Below are 18,136 nucleotides of genomic sequence, written 5' to 3' on the forward strand. Positions count from 1 at the left end.
TACATTGATACACATTAAAAGCTCATTACTAATATTTCTATGTATGTGTGTATTAGTATCCACATGTAGGTGCAGAGGTCTAAATATGTTTATATATGACACCATATAAACCATATCTATAATCATCTAGAATATAGATTCTATCTATGGCATACTGTTACACAGATAAATATTGTACAGGCACACATGTAAAAAAAATCCATTTAGGTCATATTTACACTGCGGTCTGAATGATTCTTAAAGGAAAAAGAGTTATTTAATAAAATGCTTGTCTCTGAAACCAAAAACCAAATCAATTTATTTGCCTTCTGAATATTTTGATTAAATTAGCAAGTGTCTTGTTACCATGTAATACAATAAGACAGTTTTTCTTCACTTTAAAAAAAACAACATTTCATTGGATGGGTCTTTATTAACTTTCAAAGGATTTTTGCTTTGTTAATATTAAGTAAGTAGTATAAGCATTTAGTAAAATTATATAAAGAAAAATGTTTTCATCACCCAAGTGTTTTCAGTCCTCTTGTGACACCCATTGTAAGTTGAAATGTGTTACGCCCATTGCAAGTCTAAACGTGTTACTTTTCTGCAACTCGTGAACACTTTTGATACATAGTTGTTTTCATCCTACTTGCTCATTACCATGCTGTTTCATTCTCATTTGAGGCCCATTATACTGTTAGCATTTTTCATCTGTCATAGTATTCTACTGAGTATATATACCACCAATTACAAATGAGGTATATTTTTATATGTTGTAATCATTAAAATAAGGAAGTGACTCTTCATCTGAGGCCTCCGTTCTGCCCATCTTCCCTGTTGGTACTGTGTACCAAGTCTGTAATAAGCATAAGGGTTATATGGCAAAAGGACAGATGCTATAAGTCCCTTCATGGAATTTACTTTATATATAGAAAGAAAAAATAATAAAATGGTATTAGAAGTGTTGAAGAATGAGAAAGTGCTAGTTAGATTAAGAGGAGGAGCTATATGGAGAGAGAAAATGAAGAACTAAAAAAAAAATCAGCTATGAAGTCAGGAACTTGAGGCAGAATGGTGCTCATGTGAACCAAAAATAAATGTAGTGCAGCTGTCGCTGCGTGAGGGGCTGAAAACTGAAAGACGGCTAAGAATGGACATAGGGACAAGGTCAAAGGCATCTGGAAAAAGTCAAGAGATAATTCCCTCAGGATAGTTTATTTTACAACTGAGTTATTTCCAAAAATAATGAGCATTCTCTTTTTCTCTCCTAACTATATATATGATAATTGAATGCACTCATTTTAAAATGCAAATTTTATCTAAATATCCATTTATTTAACACTCATTTACTTCTCAATGACAAGTGATGCTCCTGGTGTTATACATAATAAAAAATAATGAATTTGGAATTCATTTACTCTGTTCAATTTTGTTTAATTTATGTCTGTGACATACCACACTGATTCTCTTCATTTAACAAACTAATATTCACATGACAGCCACTATAGTAGCATTTTCTTAGGCCAATTATATTTCATCACATAAATGCTAATTATTCAATCATTTTCTGTGGTAAATATATTTTTATCTCCTACAATATGGCAGGCATTATGTTAGGTGCTCAAAGTGAGCCAAGGGTGCTCTGTCTCCTTCCTTCGTAGGGCCTGCAGTTGGTAGAAGAGACAGATAGCAATAAATTTGTCACTCAGTTAAAAAAATATAATTACACTCTCAAGAAGTACCAGCAGGAAGGAAGGCAAAGTGGCACATATTTATATTATATTGGAAAAATCCATGTGAAAACCGTACAGGGGTCTTTTATGAGTATATAGCAATGAGCTCACATAGGAAGGATGAGTAAGGTCACTGAGAGAAAGGGCAGAGGTGGGTTCACAGAAAATCACACAAGTAAGGAAGACCAGAAAGGAGACAGAAGATGGCAAACAGATGTGGCTAATGGATAAAAGAACATGATGACAGGTGAAGCAAGACAGAGAATCACCCACTGTTTGGATTTTAGCCCAGGAGTCGTGCCCAGATGTAAAGAGGATGGAATGAGTGATATATTTAGTTATGTATTTTGGGGTGAGAAAAGACTTTCTATTTACAGTGGGTAGGGGTGAAAAGGTAAGAGCTGATACAGAGAGGTCAGTTTGGGAGATACTGCAGAAATCCACATGAGAGGTGATGGCTGCCTCGGAGATAGATGCTGGTGCAGCAGAGAGAAAGAGATGAATCTGAGCAAGAAGGATTCAGAATGAAAGCTCATCTAGATTGGTAATTGAGGTAAAAGTATAAAATATATACATAGAGATGATTTATATATAAACAGATATTGATTTCTCTCTCCCTAATATATGTTAACTTATATATTTATATATCAGACATTAAATATATAATTCATTTATGTATATTTTATGTGTCTATTTATACATTTATATATATTATATTTATCTGTCTATTTACATATGCTAATATTATTTCTCTATATAGAGAGACAATATATTATATATTATCTATATATAATAGGTAATATAGAAATTATTATATATAATATATAGATTGTATATTATCTATTCTACAATAATATATTAATAGCCTTATATAACCTCTTAACCTCATTTATATATTATTTCTATAGAGTGATAATATATATAATATACAGATTTTCTATTATCTATTTAAATTATATATAATATGTATTACATATACAGAGAGAAATAATACAGTGTGTGGGGTTGTATATATATACACACACAGCGACAACTGCACTGTGTTTATTTTTGGTTCACATGAGCACCATTCTGCCTCAGATTCCTGACTTCGTAGCTGCTTTACCTGCTGTTCCCTTTCTCTCTCCATATTGGTTCTCCTCTTAACCATATATATATATATATATATATATATATATATATATATTTGGTTTTATGTGTATATATATATATATACACACACACACACACACACACACATACTATGTATACATATATATATACATGTATATATGCATACACACACACATATACTATGTATACATATATATACATGTACATATGCATACACACACATACTATGTATACATATATATACATGTATATATGCATACACACACACACATATACTATGTATACATATATACATGTATATATGCATACACACACACATACTATGTATACATATATATACATTTATATATGCATACACACACACATACTATGTATACATATATATATACATGTATATATGCATACACACACATACTATGTATACATATATATACATGTATATATGCATACACACACACATACTATGTATACATATATATATACATGTATATATGCATACACACACATACTATGTATACATATATATATATACATGTATATATGCACACACACACACACACGCATAAACACACAAGGTTAAGAGGAGAAGTAATATGGAGAGAGAAAGAGAACAGCTAAAAATGCAGCTATGTAGTCAGGAACTTGAGGCCGAATGGTGCTCATATGAACCAAAAATAAAGGCAGCACAGTTGTCGCTGTGTGAGGGGCTAAACTGACAGACAGCTAAGGATGGACAGATGGACACAGTCAATATATACATATACGTATACATATGTATATATAGAGAGAATAGATATAGGTAGTAGATAGAGATATATGGAGAGAGATACATCTTTATGATATCATTCTGGTAATTTTGATGGTCTCCTATCATTTGATTATTTTTTGTGATTTTGTTATGCTTTCTTTCATTTTATCAGCATTTTATATTTTTATGTCAGAAATATGACATCTAAAGTACTTGAGGATCTAAAGTTACTGGGATAATATCTACATATGCTTTTAATTTCTGCTGTCTCTAATCCATTGTGGTTTATTTTCTTGTGTGCTTGATCTTTGTTTATGTGTTTATATTTGTTCAATCCTAGTTTATGCATATTCTGATGGCTTAAATTTACCATGTTTTCTTTCAAAGAGAAGGTATATTCTTTCCTTGGAGAAGAAGAGGTAATTAACAAAGTTTGATCAGATTTTTTACTACTCTGTGTCCTTGGACTTAATATTCTTGGATTCATTTGCGTTTCTCATTACGAATCTTAAATTAATGAAAGGTTCATTTTCCTCAGGTGAGATAGTGGTGCTCCTGTTGATACCTCCACAGAAGACTTGCTATCCTCTTTGGGGTTGTTGACATTTAGAGAAGGTGCTGGAATGTCCAGTTTTCATTTACTCCAATCCAATACCCTCCTTTTATGGTGGTATTTAAAAGCCCTCAGTAAAGCATCAGTATCCACTCTACAGACTTGTAGTTTGTGAGGTTTTTTTAAGCAGTTACAAGAATTTGTAAGATTGATTTATCATTATTTTATTCTTACTTAGATATTATTCAAAAATAAAACTTAACTAATTTCCAGTAGAATAGTATGCATTCTATTTTGCAATTACTCTGTGGCATTTTTGCGATTTTACAATTGCAAAATTGCAAAATTTGCAATTACAGTTTTGCAATTAATCTGTGGTATTACTGATCCTTTTTATGAACCTCAGATACATCATGACAGTTTAGTTACCTTACTTTTCTATATCCTATATACTATTTTGCTACATTTTCTATTTTGCATTTCAATCATGTTATGTATTCATTACTACATATAAACTCTTCCCAGTTAGGGGCAAACTATACCAAAATAATAAGGAACAAAAGAATGATAAAATTCCTTAAATAGGGATTGACAAACTATGGCTGTGGAGTGAGTCTAACCTGACCCAATTTTTGTAAATAAAGACATTTGAGATCCCAGGCCAGCCCGTCCATAGTGTGTCATCTGCAACTGTTTTCATGCTAGAATGGCAAGTGATGGGATTCTATAGTTGACAAAGTGAAGTATTTGCTATCTGGCCCTTTACAGTAAGGTACATCTCTAGCTTAAAATCATGGTTGCAAAAGTACAGTAAACTGTCACTATTGCACTTTTTTACTGCATTTGCCTGAGTTTTACCTTTTCAAAAGTATGTAAAACAAGACTAGACGCACCATCTTTGTAGGCTGCTTTGGATTTTTGTTGATTACAGTTGAAAATAAATTTTTTATTGTCTACTAATAATGGTAAAGAAAAAGATAATTGGCAGAGAAAGAGATGCCATAATTCTTAGAAAAATCATAGAAAAAAAGTGATCAACAGCAGCATTTCAGAGTATAATGATGATGGTGAACATGATCATATAAGCAGAGTAGCAGGCAGATTTTTAGATGAGAGTATGCTTAACGAATCTTCTCAAACTTAAGAATTTGTGATTGGAAAATGTATATATAATTTTTGTCTCCCTTTCTGTCACTTAGTAGTTATTCTAATTTTTCAACTTAATACAGTCTCACTTTAATATGATATCACCTCACATATCATGTAAGAGACCTACACAATAGTTTCATTTCCCCCTACAATTTTTGTGCTATTACTTCAGTTCTACATACTCTGTAAGTTCCACGATATATTGTTTTTTAATTTAAAAATGTAATCCTATTTGATATTGATAAATAAGAAAAGTCTATACATTTACTTCCAGCCTTATCATTTTATTCCTTTTTGAAGATTTTTATTTCCTTCTTAAATCATTTTTATCTTGCGGTAAAGACTTTCTTAATATTTTTTTTAGGTGTAGCAATTCTCATGCCTCAGCCTCACAAGTAGCTGGGACTACAGGTGTGCGCCACCATGCCCAGCTAATTTTTGTATTTTTAATAGAGATGGGGTTTCACCCTGTTGACCAGGATGGTCTCTATCTCTTGACCTCCTCAGCCTCCCAAAGTGCTGAGATTACAAGCATGAGCCACCATGCGGTCAAAATCTCTCAGCTTTTTTTATGAATAAAAAGTGTTTATTTTACCTTTAACTTTGAAATATATTTTGGTGGGTAAGGAATTTTAGTTTACATACATTTTGTCTTTCAGTATTTAAAATACATAATTTTTTTTTTCTGACCTGCAGTTTTTCTTGAAGTCAGCTGCTATTCTCATTCCTCTCTATATGTAATGAGTATTTTTCCTCTTGTTTCCTTTATGAGTCTCTCCCTCTCACTGGTTTTCAGCAATTTCATCATGCCTTTAGGTAGATGTATTTAAGTTTATTCTACATTTGTTTATTGAGCTTCTTGAACATGTGGTCTCTCTCTCTCTCTCTCTCTCTCTCTCTCTCTCTCTCTCTCTCTCTGTCTCTCTCTGGAGTTTCAATTATGCCTATATTAGACTGTTTAATATTGTCTCATAGGCCACTGATGTTTTATTTAATTTTCTGTTCTTTTTATTTTTGAGCTAAATTTTGGAAAATTTCAGTTGCTAAGAATTCATTCCTGCTGCTCTTTGTCTCTGTTAGTAGCTCTTGTCTGGAAGTTCCATCATCTTCATTTTCATGTATTTCTGCTGATTGCTTTTCTGCTGCTTATGAGTCCTATTTTCATGCTTCTTTAAGGCTGACGTTTTTTTACTGGACACCATGCATTAGAGTTTGATGCTGTTAATTGTTGCACTTTATTGTATTTCTTTCAATAAGGTTTTAATTTGTTTTGGCAAATAGTTAAGTTAGCTTGAGTCAATTGGATCGCTGCTGCTTTCAAGATTTGGTAGTAACTTTAGAGGTTGTATCTGTTCTGCTATGTGGGGACACAGACTATTCCCATTTCTGTTGAAAACACTAGAAATTATCTGTCTGTTCACTTATGAAGATTCTTTCCTTAGCCCTAAGTGCTTCTTTTTTGTGCACATACAGATCGGAACTCAGCTAGAGAATCATGGGAACCCTTGGCAGACACTGGAGTTCTCTTGCTCCCTGTGAAACTCTGTCCTCTGTTCTGGTTGACTTGGCCTCCCCAACTCTGATTAGTATTTCTTAACTCAGTGAGATCACTGGGCTCCATTGGGCTCCTCCTCCCGACACTGCAGACTGAAAATTGATTCCAGTCATAAATCAGGAATTAGTCAGGTTCACCTCGTTTCTTCCCATTTTTAGAAAACATAATCCTGTATTGTGCCTGCAACCCAATATTTTTGTATATGTTGTCAGATTTCTCATTGCTTAATGTATTAGTCCACATTGTTGAAAACTGGAAGCCCCTTAATTCTTTTTTTAACTTTTATATTTTTTTAATTTGCTTTATTTTTCTCCTAAGACATTGCCTATTATGTTTATTTTTTCTTGTGTTCCTTTTGGCTTTTTCCTTACATTGAATTTTCTTTTCTCTAATTTTCAAGTCTTTTGAAATAGTTCACTTTATTCTTGCATTTTTCTAATTTTGCTGTTTTCTGTCTTTCTTCATTTTCTAAGTATTTTTACCTGTTTCATGGGAAAGTGTTCCTGGTGTCATTCTCAAGAACGCTCCTCAGTCATTCTTCTTAAATATCTCCATGCGGAATTAGATATTGACACTTTTCTGTGATTCAGTCTTTACGTAAAATTTGCTTTTCTGAATTCAGTGTGGGGTGACATAAGAACAGCTATGTAACTTCTCAGAGCCCTCTCTCTTCTTTTTTTCTTGTTTTTTGAGATTCCCAGGACAGGTTTCCTTTCATCAAGTTGATCTGAGCTTTCACTTGCTTTTGTTTCATCGTCTCTGTCCTATTTATTTAGTTTCTGATTTGAATACTTTCTCCTCCGTGTGAAGCCCTGAATGGTAGCCCTGGTTCATCAGTTTTGTGAGCTCACAGAAGTTAGAAAGCTCGGATCCTTCAATCCTTTCTACATTGGACCCATTGTTCTCCACAGCTTTCTGATTGCGAAAATTCACCCGAGTTTTAGCTACTGTATCTGCCCCACTCTTAATTTAATAAGAATGGGATTTTAATTATATTTAGTTTTAAGGTTTATGATCCACATAATTTCTCTCTTTTGATCCTTTCTGTACATACATTCACAGAATGCAGATGTTAAGGTTGTTAGTAAATTTCTCCATCCAATCATGCCTTAAAGTTTGTGACAGTTTGTGTCACCTAGTTTATCAATTTTTTTTGTAAATGAAATCCTGTGGTTTGCTTTTACTTTCCAGTCATTTGGATATTTTAAATTAAAGATTAAAAAAGTAAAAACAAAACAAAACAAAACAAAACAAAAACACACAGTACCACCTCTACTGCTGTCATCTATCCAGAATGTCTCTATTTTTAAATGAGAAAGGCTAGTTTAGATCATGAATAGCGTTCATCTTTAATCCCTTTCTAAACCATTGCCTTAATTCCCATGTGCCTCTACCTTTTTTATAATTGTGAATATGTTCTACAATATTTTCTGTTGTGTGTGTTGTAATTAAAATGTGGTTTTGCCCGACATTCTTTCCTGTACATGACGACTTTTAGGCTGGCCTACTCAGTGTGGTTCTAAGGTATGAATTTTGTGAATGGAGACCCCTAGCCTGAGTGGAAGCACTCACCAGATTTACAGAATATGTAAAGCAGTTTATTGGCATGGAAAACCTCATATGAAGAAAAACAAGGAGTCAGCAAGCAGTAAAGGTAGTAAAAACATGCTTGAAAATGTTGCTGCTTTATGTGGTGGAAAATGGAACTATAGGACTAAAATTATCTCTTGGGAACCCTTTTTGTCTGTCAAGCTAAAAGTGAGTTGAAGTCATTTTTAGATTGACTTTTTCTAGATGGATATACTCAGGGTCATAAAGGGTTACTCCATAAACACTCTATTGAGATTTGGTGGCTAAATATGTTTTTTTTGTTTGTTTGTTTTCAAAGTAAGTATTCTCAAGGTTTTTTTTTTTTTTTTTTTTTTTTTTTAATACATCTCTATACAGTTGTAAGATGATCAAGTATACATATTAAAACTTCCTTATCTTGTGGGATTTTATTGAACTCACTAGTACTTTTTGGCATAGAGTCTATTGCACTCTATTAAAATTGTCTGTGTATATGTCTGTCTTCCTCTACTACTAAGCAAAAACCATGTCTTTTCACTATTTTATGTCCAGTGCCCAGAGAAATAGGATGTAATATAAAACTCATCATCTAAAATCCCAGACGAATGCAGCAGATCAGTCTGTAAATTTAATGAATTTGTCTGACAGTATGAAAATGGAAGAGCTCACTAAAGACAGGAGTCATAATCCAGTCAGTGATAATAGTATGATTAACCTACTTTATGGCTGACTTTGCTAGAGGTGGACTTCTATTGATTTCTGTAACAGAGTGATGTGCCAATTAGAATCACTAATGCCAAGGAAAATACCTTGTTGGTGGTGAAACAAAATCAATGATTACTTATGTATTGAAGGAGATAGAGCCTGAATGTGTTTCCTCCCACACAGAAACAAAGGAAGATATTAAACAAAACGTTATAGTGTCTGCACATGCTGCTCCACTACAAATAGTACAATTGCATATACCAGCAGTAAAACAGTGTTAAAATGCTCCCAATGCATGCTTGATTTCAAATCACCCGTAAAGAATAATTCTAGATACTTACTCATTAGCTAGTTGAGCATTAGCTATAGAGAAAGTATTATGTATTCATATTTCCTACTGTTTGTCATTACTTTGACAGATATAATTTCATCATCAGTAGTTTTTCCATGAAATAGGCAAACAAAACAGTTCTTACAATGAACAGAAGAGATGTTAGCTGTCATTTTATACTTACTTTATTCATATACTTACTTCAGGATTTCTTGGCATATGCATTTTTAATTCTCCTCCCTATTTTGTGGTACTTTAGATAATTTTATCAATCTAGTATACATAAAATACATTGTGTTACAGTATTACAAAATAGGCAAATAAGTGAAAGTTCACCACCTGCCAATGCCTCCACTGTGCCCAAGACGCCTTCTTCCTAGGAGTGCCTCAAATAGCAGGTGAAACATGATACGCTGGTCATTAAAAAGAAGTCAAGTCCCCGGTGTCAAGCTGTACATTAAATAATAGAGATGTTTAATTGCTTTCTTATTTTAACAATAGATGGAACTTAGAAGATCAAATATTTTCCTCAAGCCCCAGTAAAACATGTAGTTCACCTGCTGGCAGAGGTCCCGAAACAACATGCACAAGATACGTAATGACCACTCAAGGAACATGAGTAAGATAAATGGAGCTCAGATGCGCTAAGTTTTGAATTACTTGAGATTAGGCTTATCTCCTTACAGATATTCTGTTTTCTGTTATCCCATTAGGTGATTGTGTAGAAAAGCGTTAACACGGCAGGCCTGGGAGCTACCCTGTTTGCAAGTTTGGCTCTTGGGAGCTTGTTTGTGTTAACAATGTGGTTTATGCCAAATTTCTGTTTTCCTCACGAGAGCCTTACATTCGGAATGTGCTAAGCAAAGGGTACCTGGAGATCAGCCTCTGTTAAAAACCCTGGTTACTGGATTCTTAATAAGCTCACCTGGGAGAAAATATTGCACATATTCCTAATTCATTGCTGGAGGAATCAAGCACGTTCTGTTTGACTCCCCTGGGAAAGGACTCTTGGAAGTGAGTTTCCGGTCCCCCTGTCTCTTCCCTTTTCGGCTCTTGCTTTGTAACATGTTGCTGTAATGAATCATAGTCCCAAGACTCAATACTCAGTCCCATGAGTCCTCCTAGCAAACCAGTGAATCTGGAGATGATTGTGAAATCCTGAAAAAATGCTTTGGTTGATTTATTAGGAAGAAAAAAGCCAAGACATTTGTGCTAACTGCATATTAATTTTTCAAATCTACTCACAGATTTGGTCAACTTCATAAACTTTTGTTAGTAATAATCTGTAACTGCAGATATATCTTCAAGTTGTTAAGGAGGTTAATGATCTGCTGCGTTATAGCAGCCATCAAATGACATGTGCTCTCCTGACACCACCACCACCAACTTGCTTTACATTAGCAGTTTTATGTGTGCTAAGAACTGGGGGTCTGGACCACTTGAATCCTGCTTGACACAGAATAGTGAAACCAAAACTGGTGAAACAGGCAAATGAGATTTGAAATGTGGCCAGTCATAGATTGCATTGAATAGTATGGAAAGCACAAAATGTCAATCCAACTCTGGTTTCTTCTTTCTATTTTTCCATTTCTGCCGTGACAAATAAGCCCCAGTTGCTCACCTACAAGTGTGTCCATAGCAGTGTGTGTCTGAAGGACATTAACAAGCAAAGTCCAACATTTGAACACATCAGGAGTAAAACTAGACATTTAGATACAGAATTCCATGTAATTTGGTATTCACAGGGTATGTGTGTATGAATTTGATCAGTATTTTCAAAATGCTTTTGAGTAATTTTGTTAATAAATTACTCATTTTTTTCTCAACTCACTCACTGCTAAATACCACTGACATCTCCCCTTTTCTCCGTATGCCTCTCTAAAGAGGTTTCTAAAAATTGAAAGGTATATGGAAATAAAATGAGAAATACATTGCATAATTTTTTTCACAATTGCATGATTTTGAAACATCTTTTTCTATGTTAAAAAATACAGGAAGAATTAATTAATAGTTTTATTGGAAGTCACTTCATCCCTAATACTTTTTTTTTCCTTCTGGTCAAACAACCAGGCTTTATACCCAGAAGACAACCAGAGTCTCTGTCATCCGCACAGGGAAGAAGTTTCCGTGTCTCCTCTACTGTCCCTTCCCAGAATCATTTTAATTCTATACACTCCTTGAAATAGCAAACCATGACTGGGAGAAAATATTGTGTTCTAAGCTTTATAAATTCTTTAGGAGGTGTTTATTACCAGTAAGATCATGTTTTGAAGGCTATCATTTATCATATATGTAATTAGATTTTGGTATCTGAGGGGAGGCATTATTTTTATTCTCCAGAGGTATTCAAGATGATTGGCTGCACAACACTGCAAAATCAGCTAAACATCTCATCTTCTAGCTGTCAAAGTTATAATCACTACCAAATAGGATGGTAGTCATGTGTGCCTTTTCTTATTTGAAAAATTGGGTGCTTGAGCTTTCTTTATTGAAAATCAAAGTTCTAAAGTGACTACTGTGTAAGAATTCTTCCTAGTCAGATTGCCAGTTGAGTATGAGAAGATGAGTTATGATGCCCAGTGTTTTTCTTAAATATAGGCAGTTAGAGTAAATTTTGCTAAACTTTTTCTGTAGTGGATCAGTTAATAAAAGCTGTAGGTTCTGTGTCCCAGTACCAACTCTGTTATTAGAATGCAAAGATTGACAATATATAAATGAATAAGCATAGTTTTATTCTAATAAAAGTTTATTGATGGACACTGAAATTTGAATTTCATGTAAATTTCATGTGTCATGAAATACAAGCTGCTTTTGATTTTTTTCAACCATTTAAAAATGTAAAAACCTGATGGATCATGGTGGCTTACTCCTGTAATTCCAGCACTTTGGGGGACCAAGGCAGGAGGATCACATGAGGTCAGGAGTTTGAGACCAGCCTGAAAAACATAGTGAAATCCCATCTCTACTAAAAATATAAAAATTAGCTAGGCGTGGTGGCCAGTGCCTGTAATCCTAACTACTTGGGAGGCTGAGGCAGATGAATTGCTTGAACCCATGAGGCGGAGGTTGCAGTGAGCTGAGATTGTACCACTGCACTCCAGCCTGGGTGACAAGAGTGAGACTCCATCTCAAAAATAAAAAAAGAGGAAAAGTCTTTTCAGTTTGTGGGCCATAGAAAAATATATGTACAAATGTACATTTACAAAGTCTTATTACATAGTTTTATGATGTCACAACTTAAAAATGCAATCCAAATTTAGTTTTAAAAGAATAAGAATATGATATCCAGAGTAAAGCCTGGAAACATCATGAAAACAATTAATAGTCTTTTATACATTTTGATGGATTCTTTTCAGATGAGCTGACTTGTGCTATTTTATTATTTCCAAAACAAAATTCAGCCTCAGTCACTCAGACATGGAAGGTTTAAATGGTCTGCAATATCTATTGTATAACAACGCATCTGCACACATCTTTTTTTTAAATAATGAACATAGATTAGGTTTCTCATTACAAAACAAAACATTTAAAAAATATTGCCAAGACTGAAAGTGGTTTATTTTTCTTCCTTCTAAGATTTTATTGTAATAGGCCCTAATCATTGCTAATTAGCAGATGTGTTTGGCCCCGGGAATGGAAGGCAATGGCAAGAAGGGAATAGAGCTGGAGGGACCAAGAGGTGGGCAAGCAAGACACCCTCCGTAGATAGTAATTGAGAGTCTATAAAGACCACTGAAGTGTTGATGGGACAAATCAAAAACCCTAACTGGGTATGTAAAGATTAGCTTTGCACTTTGGGAGGCCGAGGCGGGTGAATCTTAAGGTAAAGAGATCGAGACCATCCTGGTTAACATGGTGAAACCCCGTCTCTACTAAAAATACAAAACGTTAGCTGGGCGTGGTGGCGCGTGCCTGTAATCCCAGCTACTCAGGAGGCTGAGGCAGGAGAATTGCCTGAACCCAGGAGGCGGAGGTTGCGGTGAGCCGAGATCGCGCCATTGCACTCCAGCCTGGGTAACAAGAGCGAAACTCTGTCTCAAAAAACAAAAAACAAAAAACAAACCAAAAAAATTAAATTTGCTGTCATCACCAAACTGATCAGCTTCTCCAGTAGACATTAATACCAAAATACCAACAAGTTTAGTTCACTCTTCCTTAAGCAGAGTCAACTCACCTCTTATTGAGAGTTCCAAAAGTGCAAAGATTCTCCATCTGGGGACAGTGGCATTCTGGGTCCCTCTCAGGGTTCTGGAACCTGCCCACCTGACATAGGTAGAGATGGTGGCTTGGATGAAGCATTTGGTCAAGGCTAGCTATTTCTCTAAATATACGGCTTGGTCAAAAGATGATTTTAGTCTTTTCTTACAACATATATGAGAAAATAAATTTGATTTTTAAAATAAAGATCTTTGGATCTTTTGAATTGTCAGAAATTTACATTCAAATGCAGACTCTATGGAAATGCCTGCATTGATACAATCTTTATTTTAGAGATCTGGTTTTTCTGATTCCAGGGAACTTTTGTTTTGTTTTATTTTTGTAGGAGATGGGAATGTATATATTTCCAGTGATTTGTAAGAATCAATCATTTATTCAATTTCTGTGTTTTGAACTTCGTTCCACAGTAGAAAGTTCATGAACTTTGAAGTTATTGAAACTTGAGCCTCAACTCTTCAAAACTCTTCAGCCCTCAGGCATATTACTTCCTGTCACAGAGCCTGGTTTCCTTATCCTGAATATGTGAATAGTAAAATCTATCAGAGTTTGTGAAGATTAAATTACGCAACCAGTACAGTAAATACTCTATAAATGTTAATTCTCTCCTCCAATCTTCTAAAAAGACATTAAGAAAAATCATAATATCTAAAAATTATAGTTAATAAAAATACCTTAAAACATTATTTTTATGTTTATCTGACCATACTTGTCAATACTCATGCATTATTATTTAATTCAAAAAGTACACTTGAATATGGGAATTTAAAAACATTATTGTATTTATGTTTCAATTTGTTCACTAATTTTTTATTTGTATAAATTGAAGGGGTGCTAGTATAGTTTTGTTACATGGATATATTGTGTGACAGTGAAGTCTCGGTTGTGGTGTAACCATTACCCAAATATACCCATTATAAAATTTCCCTTTTTTAAAAAAACAAATCTTAAAATAACTGCCCATAATAGAAGTTAAAAATACATTAGATATACACATGTTTCTTGTATACATCATAGAAAAAAAATTGACAAAATGTGACGACTCATTTGAAATCATAAAGGAAGTTGATAAATGTTAATGCATTAATTTTGGATTTTGAGATTGCATTAATAGAAGAATGTTTCTGATAGAAATTGTAAAATTTGAAATAATTACTTCACAAAGATAAATTTAATTTTGTTCTTGTTTACTTTTATGGTTTGTTTTGTTTTTTTGGGGGGGGTTCTTTTTTTTTTTCTTTTCTTTTCTTTTTTTTTTTTTTTTTTTTTTTTTTTGAGACAGGCTCTTACTCTGCCACCCAGGCTAGTGTGCAGCACCATGATCATGGCTCACTGCAGCCTCAACCTCCTGACCTCAAGCAATTCTCCACCTCAGCCTCCCAACGTGCTGGGATTGCACCTGCCTGAATGTTATTTGGAATAGAAACAGTCAAAGCATAGTTAGCACTGTTAGGATATCTTAAAAGTGAATACTCTCAATTTGGTGGAAGTGTTGAGGTGAGGGAATTAAAGATGGCAGAGGGGAAGAAGTGGCTCATAACCTTCAGAGAATTTGGGAAGAAGGAATTGAGATTTTGTACTTGAGTAAAAGTCACTTTAGAAACCCCAAGGTAGAAGTTAGGAGTTAGGAGGGAGCTCATACATGAGGTAGAAAGTTCAGTAGCTGGTTCACTGCCCCATACTCAGGAGGGCCAGATGTGCAAGGAGGACTCAATCCGTGGAGTCTGCAGCTACCTCCAGAGTTTTCATCTCTCACATCCCTGCCAGATAGAAGCAAACTCTTCCCAGTAATTTCAGAAAACTCCTCAACAGTTTTGACTATTTGATAAACAGAAAGTACAACCAATTTTAAAATTAGTAGAAACAACCTTTTCTACCCACTTCTCCAAAAATCATTTATTATTCTAAATTACATTTTCCTTGAGAACTTCCTGGACATGAAACGGGTTTAGTCCATCTTTGTTCAAGGGGTGTTGCTCATGCGTGAGGCACAAATGGATGTCTGTTGAATGAATAACAGAGGTAGAGTCTGTGGGGCTACAGAAAATCATCAGATCATGTCATAGAAACGGGGCATGTTGTTAATACTGTATCTAGAAAAGTTTTAATTTCAGGCAAGTCTTTTCCACTTCTGTCTGCTCTAACACAGTGTTTCTCACCTCAGTACTCACATTTTGGGATGATGTCTCTTTGACAGGGACCTGCCGAGTACCTTGCAGGGTGGTTAGCTGTACCCATGACCTCTGTACACTGGATGCCAATAACATCATCCCTTGTGGCAACCAAAATGTCTCCAGGAATTTCCCAATATCCTCTGAGCACTTGGGGTCGAGAAGCAAAACTTCATCCAACTTAGAGCCATTTCTCTATACACACTCACACCGAAGATTCTTCTGTGCTCTCTATACACACTCACACCGAAGATTCTTCTGTGCAGTTACCCCAAGGTCATAGCTGTAACACTAACCAAAACCTTTTCAGGCATAGAGCAGAAGTCAGAAATCAAAAAGCCCACTGGTACCATGGGGAGTGTGGCAACTGAGGTGCGTGAATCTCACACATTCACTGAAGAGTTAACATTTTGTTTAAAGGAGGAACTTGTTACTCAGGTATTCTTACTGCTTGACAGAAACTCCAAATCCAGATGTATTTAAGAAACTCCTAATATTTAAATTTTAACAATTACTTCAAATACTATTTGTAAGCATGGCGTCTGCTCACCTATGAAAGTCAAACAAAATGCATACATGGGCTGTCCTTAGAGCTTGGGCAGGGCAGCTGTATTTCAAAGGACTTCCATAGAGACAAAAGACATGGGTACTGAGTCTATCAATGTTGCCAGTATCCCTGGATATTCTGACATTCCAGGAGTGAAATATAGCATTGCCTCCGACAGTTAACTTACTGAGTTAATCTTTCTTTCCATACCCACCATGCTGGACAGAGGCAGAAAATAATGAGATAAATGTGAGCATATAATTTAACTTCTGCCTTAGACATAACTTTTTTTTTTTTTTTTTTTTTAGTTTAAAGCTGTCTGTTTTAACTTCAAATTCCTTGGCGTTATTAGTCTTTCAAAAGACTTTTCTCTTTTCTTCTTCACTCCCTGATAGTATCCAGTCAGTGATAACTTCACTTCGGCAGGCCCTTGCACAGCATGGGAGAGAGGCCCTCAGATCTGGTCTCCACCTTTGGGGCCTAGAAGATTTATCATCTGGATCTTCCCAGCATCATTTGGATCTGCTGTCAGCATTTAACTGGAATCCAGTCTGGAAATACTCATGTTTGAAAGCCAAGAGATCCATCCTCACAGTTCCTACAAGTGCTTCAAGCCTTCACCATTCCAGACTCATTACAGCTTCTTCTAAAATACCACTTAGCAGCTGTGTGGATGCCAGCATCTCTCTAACTGGCTTGTTATATGCCAGGCTGCACGCTGGAGCACCCAGTTACTCTTCACTGTGTTTGGGACTCCCTTTCTCTCTTTTCTGGGTTTCTATTTCCTGTACACCCAGCTCCCTCCTACAACGAGGCCTTGGATGCTGGGGGTTAGGGGTTTCTCAGGACCTATTAGCTCAACCTCTGTTCTCTCTCTCTCTCTTTCTCTCTTTCTCTCTCTCTCTCTCTCTCTCTCTCTCTCTCTCTCTTTCTCTTCTCTCTCTGAATCTCTCCCTTCATTTTCTAGCAAACCTCTCCACCACTTCTCCAACAAGGTGGGTTCCTTTCGTCATTTTCTCACTTCTATGTATTTGTGACCTATAGAATATCTCGACTTGCCAAAACATTGCATTTGTTATATAAATCAAGGATTTCATCTAACCAAATACTTTTCTAGTGAGAAACCCAGAGAAGATCGTCTCTGAAGCCCAGGTGCTTAACTACTTCTTTTGGTCTGGTGGTATTCACCCTCCATGAATGTGGACGAGGACCATTGATCTGGGTGGTGAGAAATCACAAAGCAACAGCCTCTTCCTCGGTATGGCCGCACATTAGCAGGCCTGTGCAGCTCTGAATCATTATTTTGTATCTCCAGGCCTGTGAAACTTCAGGTGAGTCCCATAACCACTTAGGCATTTGTTATGAACGATCCTGAGTACTCCATGAACCAAGGGTTCCTGATATAAACAGAAGTGCTGATGTTGCCCCTCAGCCTCAGAGCAGGGGGATGGCTGCGGGGGCCTCCATCCTTGCGTGGCATCTGCACAGCTGTGCTCACACCACCCCGGAGCCCAGACACCTTGTAACATAGCTAGCCTAAAGTTAGAACCTAAGCAACGCCATTTTATAAAAGAAAAAGCTGTTTTTGAAATAAGTTGTAAAGGCCACCCCATTCTCTTCACAATAACTGCTGGCCTTGGCTTCTGTAAATAAAACTTCTAGTTTGCTCTGCAAAATGTCCGCAAAAGCTGCTCACCTTCTCTTATCAGTAACTGCCAAAATTGCTAGTCTTTGCTTACCGGTAATGACCAGGACAAGCAGCCCCAGC

Source organism: Saimiri boliviensis, chromosome 15, assembly GCF_048565385.1.
Source record: "Saimiri boliviensis isolate mSaiBol1 chromosome 15, mSaiBol1.pri, whole genome shotgun sequence".
Classification (NCBI taxonomy): domain Eukaryota; kingdom Metazoa; phylum Chordata; class Mammalia; order Primates; family Cebidae; genus Saimiri; species Saimiri boliviensis.